Raw genomic sequence first — 9,217 nt, forward strand, 5'->3', positions numbered from 1 at the left:
CAAAACTGGAAGAGTTCGACTACCCGACAACCAGCATTATGCCGTACAATGTTTCAAAAGCCGTGAAAGAAAGTTCAGACACAACCAAAATTTCCAAGCCGACTACCAGAAGTTCATGGCAGATATAAATGACAAGGGATGCGTAATACAAGTCCTTAATGAGGAATTAGATCGAGATGATGGAAGGGTGTGGTATATACCCTATTATGGATATATTATCCAAAGAAACAAGATAAGATATGTGTTGTCTTTGACTGTTCAGCGAAGTTACAAGGGGTATCGTTTAACAACCTACAAGGGCCAGCTCTGACGAACAATCTATTAGTAGGGCTACTATGATTTCGACTGGAACAAATCACTTTAATGGCAGATTCACCGAGGAAAGGCTCAAGAAGATGACAGTGATTATCTATGCTTATATTGGTGTCCAGATGGAAACATAGAAAGTCATCCAAGAGTCTATAAAATGATGGTTCACCTGTTCAGTGCGGTATCATGGCAAAGCTGTGAGAACACAGCACTACACAAGATGGCCGTCGACGACAGCCACCCATTCGACCACAGGCTACCCATACAGTATTAATAAGCTTATTATTGAGTTTTTCTCACTTTTTTCTCTATCATTTTCTCTCATTTCCTTCATGCTCTGACTGATCGGAGTAAAAAAAATAAATAGTTATATAACCCAACCTAGCCTCTGTGACTCTTTATTTATTTTACACCCCATTACAAGGACGCATATCTCTCATACATACATGTTGTAATTAATTAGTCAACACAGCTAATTATGCTAATCCGTGGACTTATCAGGGATTTTACGGGTTATTCAACATCGCAAAAGATAGGAAAGGTTACTAACATTGGAAGGTAAGAAGCTCTCCTGAAATGTTTTCAGAAATTACTAAATTGCTACCATTCATGACCATTAATCCAAAATTTACTGCTGCCAGTGTATTTCGATAGCCAAGGGGAGCCAGCTACTCTAATTTCAAACTTGTTTATGGTCGCGAACGGTGCAAACCCTACAGGTGCCTTGCGTGCAGTTCATGGCATGAGGTCGCAGTAAAGCAGGAAGTCGGAAGTTGAAACCTTTGACCTTTACATTGTTTATATGTGGGCAAACTTGTAAACATATTTGCTAGGGACAAGTCTGATTTTGACTAGGGTCAAAGTTTGTGTGGCTAAGAGTGGTTCTCTCAATCGGGTAGTGTTGCTAAGGTTTTGTAGTCATTCAGTTTAGCTGTGCGTTCTCGATAATTTTGCTGTATTTTTTCTCGAGGCAAGGGAAATTCGTTTAGATTTTAAGAAACATTAATTTCTATATGACAGGAATGTTCTAGCTTGTTGTATCCTCGAATTAAATCGGCCGATTTTCTTTGATACAGTTATTTATGTGGTTTGGAGAAATCTTTAGGGCAGTGTCAGATAACAAGTGGAATGAGACAACATTTCGTTCATGGAAGGAAGTCATATAGCAAGTACTTCTTGCACTGGTGTAAACTCTACGATATATTATGATATCAAAGGTGTTAGCCATGATAGTTTACAAGGTTTCCTGTCTAAATTCGCTATTATCATCAAGAATATCTAAAAACTGCTACACGTAATTATGACTACATTTTGCATGTGTAGAGGCATTGTTTGCCGTCCACGAACGTCTGTTCTACACGTACATGGTCTGGTTATCACGCGACAAAGACACTTCCCGTACTGATGATGGAACGTAATTTCATGCAACTAAACTTCTCTATAACGATATGTTACCGGCAGACATGGAGGTAATAGCGAGTGAATTGAAATAACGGTAACTAGTTTAAAAAATTCAAAGTGTTGGTAGAAATTCTCACTTGCTTCTTAACGTAGTGGCCGACATCATCGGTGATGTCAGTTTGTGTTTCGATGTTGCGAAGTCACCGCTGACGTGACTTTAGTGACGGGCCGCCCTGAGCCTTGCCCATCGCTTGTACGCCAGAAAAAAGAACGGTCTGCAAGTAGTCATGTCGAAAAAAAGCTAGAAAAACAGCGATAGTTTGGTGATTTTTGATCGGATGTCTGGTCGTGGTAGGCCCCTAATAACCAAGCTGTTGATGAGTGTTGGCAATTGCAATTTGGGTAGAAACGTTTCAAAATATCGACGAACAAAGTTGCGACAAGCGTGCTGTCGGGCAGAACATGGGCCCATGGCTGTGGTGCAAAAACGTAAAAGTCAAAACAAGCCCTAAAAGGCAAAACTCCCGTCAGAAAATCCACAGCTAGCCTAACAGGATAGTTTTATAGCCTGTCCGCCACTTCTTTCGGGAAGTGAAAGCCTACATGAACAGCATAAGGCGCCATCGAAAATCGATGAATTCCTTAGACTCGTAGCGACCATAGAGCTGGGAACTAGCTCCATGTAGCGACCAACTCTCTTTTATTAGGCAAAAAAAGTAACCGGCGAGATTAACTCTTTGACACCGTAGAGTCATTCTAGTCATGAGCTTGGTTGCTACCGTATATCGTAAAAACAACCGACTTTGACGTCAAAGGCCTGTTGCTGGTACATAGTTTGAGACAGAAAATAACGATATGTTACTGGCAGACATGGAATTAATGGCGAGTGCAGAGAAATGACGGTGACTGGTTTAAAATTCACAGTGCTGGCAGAAATTCTCCAGTGCGTGCTGCTGCTAATGTGTCACCACAGTGCCTTGACTCACGACGTGGTTTGTAAATTATACTTGGTATATACATTTAAAGAAAACGACGTTGACGACATGAAACATAATTTTATATAATTTTGTTGAAAAGCTCATAAAATGGCCACTTCGGCGATCTTTTTCTGCTTAGTCAGTCAATTTCTGGGTGGCATTTGTTACAGGAGCAGGGCCATGTCTGCTTGGCTATGTTTGAAATTGGCGCTTGGCAACGAAAAGCATGCGCGTTTTCAGCGTTCCTTTTGATCCAACTTCCCGTTTATTTTTGAATAATGAGCAGTGTTTGTTTGCGCATATCATGAATATATAATCGTCCACTAGGTTTACGGACGTCCTCGGGACACGTTTCCAAGATCTTCATACCTTCTCCTTCTTCATTTACATCTCTGTCTTTCCAATGTCGACCAACCCTTGATAAGTCCACGGATTAGCATAATTAGTTGTGTTGACTAATTAATTACAAGATGTGTACATGAGAGATAAACGTCCTTGCAATGGATGTAAAATGAATAAAGAGTTAAGAGGCTGGGTTAGATTATATAACCGTTTATTCTATTTACTACGATCAGTCAGAGCATAAAGACACAATCCCTATATCCATAGAGGGACTGTGATGAAGAAAAGAAAAGGAACTGATAGAGAAAACAGTGAGAAAAACTCAATAATAAGCTTATTAATACTGTCTGGGTAGCCTGTGATTCGACAAGAAAGTTGTCAACGCAATAAAGAGAGGCTTCTATGTAGATGGCTGCCTCAAATCTGTGGAAAATGATAAGTAGGCAATCAAGTTGACACAAGATCTGACTCCTGCTTGCCAGAGGGGCGGTTTGCATCTAACGGAATGGGCAAGCAACAGTCGTGAATATCAGAGGCTATACCAAGAGAAGAAAAAGCAAAGGAAATTAGAGATCTGAAGCTTGAATACTACTGCCTACCAGTAGAGTGTGCCCTGGGTACTTGGTCGTCGGTTGAGTCAGACACAGGATTATTCCGGATCAACATTGAAAACCGGCCTGCAACAAGAAGAGGCATACTATCGATTATCAGCTCAGTATATGATCCGATCAGACTTGCATCTCCATTCACCTAACTGCAAAAATACTACTTTAAGACTTGTGTTGTAGAGGTATTGGCTGGGATGCAAAGATAAAATGAAGATGACCTAATGAAATGGCTAAGGTGGCAATCAGATCTTCCAAAACTAAAAAACATGTCGGCTCAGAGGTGCCACAAACAAGCAGACTTCAGTGAAGTCAAGGTAGGTAAGACACATCGCTTTTCTGATGCCAGTGAATACGGATTTGGTGTTGCATAATACAATATATTAGACTCATAAACGAAGACAGGAGAATTAACTGCGCCTTCCTTATTGGGAAAGCAAGGGTTTCACCACTGAAAAAAATAACCATCCCACGCCTGGAACAAACAGCAGCTACAGTTGCCCTGAGGATGAACAGAATGTTAGAGAAAGAACTCAACATTAAGAATGACAAAGTATACTTCTGGACGGACAGAACATCAGTTATCAAGTACTGCACCAATGAAATCTCCCAATTCCACACCTTCTTAGCCAACTGGATCAAAATCATACATGAAGGTTCGGATAGTAAACAGTGGAAGTACGTCAACACGAAATAGAACTTAGCCGACGATGCATTTAGGGGACTGACTGTGAACAAGTTCCTGCAAAACAAAAGATGGCTGCAAGGACCAGAGCTCCTGTTGAATAGAGAAAGCCAATGGCTTACAAAATAAGACATTTCCAGAGTGCCATGTAATAAATACCCAAATGTCAAGTAGGAAGCATCCGTGTACAGAACTGCATTAGTAGAGCAAGCATTTTGCTGTAGAGAAGATCCTGCTAGGCTATTTCAGCATGATGAAACTAAAGAAGCTAGTTGGATAGTTCCTGCTAGCAAACAAACCCCTTCAAGATCAGTGTCGCATAATAAACAAAGCAATGGAGACGCCAACGAAGCTGCTACGGAGAATAGTTGAAAAACAACAATCCCACATCTTCCACTAGAGAAACCGCAAAGGGCAGAAGATGCCATCATGCAATACGTGCAACAAAAAAATTTTAAAGACAAAAGGACACTCCTTCAGAAAAAGAAGCAAGTCAGAAGATACAGCCCATTGTATAGGCTACGCGCAGTTTTTGATAAAGGAGTAATACTAGTGGGCGGGCGCCTTGAACGCACCTCAGTATCGACGGAGAGCAAGCATTCGACAGTGCTACCTAAATACTCACTAGTGTCAACAATCATACTCCAAGAAACCCACAAAGAAATCGGACACCTTGGAAGGAACTCGATGCTGACAAAGGTAAGAGAGAAATATTGGATTCTACTGGCGCCTACAGCAATCCGCAACCTCGAAACCCAGGTGTGTCATTCGTCGAAAATATAGAGCGAAAGTTTGTGAGCAGAAGATGTCAGACGTACCCAAGAACCGCATCACCCCTGAAGAGCCACCTTTCACTAGCACAGGTGTAGATTACTTTGGACCAATGGAGGTCAAGTTTGGCGGTGTCACTGAGCAGAGGTATGGAGTGATCTTCATATGCATGGCAACTTGTGCGGTACACTTAGAGGTAGCCTGTCAATTAGATACAGATTCGTGCGGCAACACCATTAGAAGATTTATGAAGAGGCAAAGTTAGGTCAATGAGATAAGACATCGGGACCAACTTCGTCGCAGCCCACAAAGAGCTGAAGTAAGTATTAGGAAATGGAACCAAGAGAAGATAGCTGAAACTCTCCATCAGCAAGACATCATATCGCAATTCAACCCCCAGCAGGTTCCCATTTTGGAGAAGTACGGGAGTGTCACATTAGAACCATAAGGACAATTATCTTTTCCCTGCTCAAAGAACAACCACTTAGTATGACAGACGAAACATTCTAAACACTGTTCTGTGAAGACCATTGATGGTGGAGACGGCAGTTTTTCTTTGTTTCCGAAAAAATGCCTATTTTACCTGAAGAATTCATCATTACCAATGAATGTTAACGGATCTAACTTATTTTCTAGCTCTATTGAATAATCAAATAATTTCCTTCACAAGGGACTACGGCTCGGTACACATCACACATCGTCCGGTCCGCATGATGTTGTTAGGTCGGCGTTGCATATTATGTTCCGAGGAAGAGTCCTTGCCCGAGGAACCATCACTGGCAGGCGAAGTTGATCATCACACGGAAGTACCGTTACATACACTACTTTGAATTACGTCTGCATTCGCCACATACCAAATTTGAATTCGTCTCGTAGCTCCGATCAGAAATGGACTTAAAACATTTGATTAAGTAATCATCAAAATCGCATTTAATGCCAAAAATGCTTGTTCAGGATATCAATGACACGACACTGAGACGAGGAGACATGGCTTGGGTAGCCAACATGTCATGCTGGCATTTGTGACTCTGCACTGACAGAATCATCAACAGACCTTCATTTTCTCGAGGGTCTATGAGTCAACTTCTTGCCAATACCAGTTAGGCCCTATGTCGACTCAGACTGCCGGCATCCGCTTCAGCCACTGTAAGTGCATCTAAAAAAAATTGCCTCGTGCCTTCGCACTCGCCCTCAAGCATTCGGCTAGTGGCTCAGCGGGGAAAAGCATAATACATGGTACTGGCCACAGTGGCGACGTTGACGTCTTCGCCAGAAACTGTGTAGACAGTCTACCTCGACGTGGTGCAGTAGTCGACTGTCACTCTTTTGCTGGTTAGATCTTTCAATCTGTCCAAACAATGTTTATTTCACCGACATTTTGTAGCTGCTTTCTTGCATTTTTAGGCTGAATCAGCCAGCAGAGACCAGGGCGAAGACATAGACCTTCCTGACCGTTAGCCCGTGAGAAGCCCTGTCCACACAATGTTGCTGTTGCAAACTGTTACCATGCACCAAATACGTTTGCGTACATATTCACATAATATAAATTACTTTTCAATTTCTTTACTTTACTCTCGCAATAGTGCGCACCAAAACAGCAATTTATTTGGTAACAAAATCCAATTACCTAAATTAAAGTCATCCCCGCGATCCTGTTGATGGTTGAATCTGCGAATAAAACTGTCACAGATTTTTCTATAAAGTTAAATCACTGATATGTGAAGGTTAATTCTGACCTGCATTGCAACTTTAAGACAGAACTGAAAGTGTTCTTATCTCTTCACTCTAAAATTTTAACATCACCAAGAGATGTAATGGTACGTCCCATAGCAACCATATAAATGAGTGTAGAGTATATTTGTGAGTGTGTGTGTGTGATTGAGACTTGGTCTCTAAACGCGTTTAAATGCGAGTTTATCTATATTTTGCAGCATCGTTGTGTTACACCGACTTAGGTTTATACCACTGTAGTTGTACCAATGTAAATCACAGAAGACACGACAGAGAATGTGAGTATACTTTAACAGAGTTTACCAGAATACAATTATTCGAGAAATAGCATGATTTGAACTACTTCAGGATAACCGGATAACGACGTAATGTTTGTTTAATCTTCAAGTGTGAGCTCATCAATTTTCCGTTTTTTTCTATATACTTGTTAAACTTAATCAGCAAAAGCAATTCATTGTATAAAATTTATTTATTTATTCATTTATCCTCACACATGTACACTCCTTTTGATTCCCCCAGTAACTTCAGTTTCTATGTTCCCAATGAACATTACCAATAAAGCCTTTGAAGTGATGTTGACAGACGGTAAGTTGTATCTATGCCATACAAATACTTTCGCACACACTTTTAAAAGCACACAGTTTCAATGAAATTCGAAAGTCGTATTACAGCCGATTGTACTGCATGATGAAGACAGACCGAATTCTGTACTACCACAAACGCGATATTTTACTGTTATGGCCATATAAAAATAGAGCTATCGAGAAAACGTATACAGCTATGCAAATGGCTCGTTCATAGATAAGTATCCCATTCAGAATTTTTGTAATTTTTCATTCTAGAATATGATTTCAGGAAATCAACTGTATTTGGTATTATCTCTCGTTTTAGGTTCAAGTAATTGTTCGTGTTTCCGTTGTGCAATGGATATAGAAATATACATTGGTAAGCAGTACACTTATTCCCTCTGCTGTAATTCCTGTTGTGCACACCAGCTAATGTCTCTTTTTACACTAGGACGAAAGCTGCAAAATGTTTGACGAAATTAAATGTCAACAGGTGACATCCTATAAGTATCAATTATGTCTATTATATTTTACGCCAGTCTCCTTCTCTAAAAGAGCTTTTATCCAGATTGCATACAAACTCAACAATCTATTGAGGAATGAAATATTAAAACAGTATACATCTATCTTCTTAAAGAAGAAGGATATGCCATATCTCACATATGCATGTTACAAAATATTAGGACACCCTATCAGCTAATGTAGGCAACATTGTGAAATAACATGCTGCAAGTTAGTAAAATCGAGGCGTTATGTTACAAACAGTGGATAAAGTTATATCACCGCATAAGTATTGCATGGGCTTCCGTAAGGTAAAACAGATAGTTTTTAGCATTACCTCTTTCTTTTTAGACTTGTTCTCCTATTCTTGGCTTATGTGTTACAGTTAACGTGCAAATGTAATGGCATGTGGCTATCATGGAAGTTACAAAATAGCAATCTTTCGAATCATTCTTACCTCATTACGCGGATAATAGAATCGAAAACACGAAAAGTTTACATATTTATCACTATGATTCATTATCAACATTCGCTATCATGCATTTTCAAGTTCTGAAATATCCTCTTCATATTTTGCACTTTCAAGGTCGTGACAATTTCCCGTGTTTGGACAACGACACCATCAATGGAAACAGATGTCCGCCGCCATTGAATGGATCTGCTTGGCATCACAGGGTACGAAAGACATAGGGCCGTAATTTCCTTCAATCCTATCTCGCATACTGAACAGTTGGGACTTTGAGTCCACCGGAAGTTGTTTATCATACCCACTGATAACTTACCATGAGATTTTGAGAGGCTCACTTCTAGTAATATATCGAATACTGTCATCGTTGTGCTAACACATTTATCACTGCACTTATGATAAGAAGCGTAAAAGTTAAAGCCCAAAAGTTGAGTCATACATAAAATTAGAAGATTGACGATTCAAAAATACTGTCCTTGGTAATTAGGTCGTATCTTAGTCGTTGCTAGGATGCATTAGAAAACTACTGTTTGTGACTAAGTTTGATTTGTGGCGCATAATTAGAGGCACACGAATAATGTTACTTAATAAAACTGATTTTCTGCTGATTTCCATTACTGTGAAAAAAAATTATATTTAAAAAGTATGTTTTGGGGCTATGTAATGTTCCATATCTTGTGACTTTCTAAGAGAGATTCTATGCTAAATGCTTTGCAAATTTTCTAAATATATATATATATATATATATATATATATATATATATATATATATATATATATATATATATATATATATATATATATATATATATATATATATATCTCGAAGTATATAGATGTCCTCGTGGGAAATTACAGTGCTG

This window comes from Ptychodera flava, chromosome 3 (genome assembly GCF_041260155.1).
Source record: "Ptychodera flava strain L36383 chromosome 3, AS_Pfla_20210202, whole genome shotgun sequence".
Lineage (NCBI taxonomy): Eukaryota > Metazoa > Hemichordata > Enteropneusta > Ptychoderidae > Ptychodera > Ptychodera flava.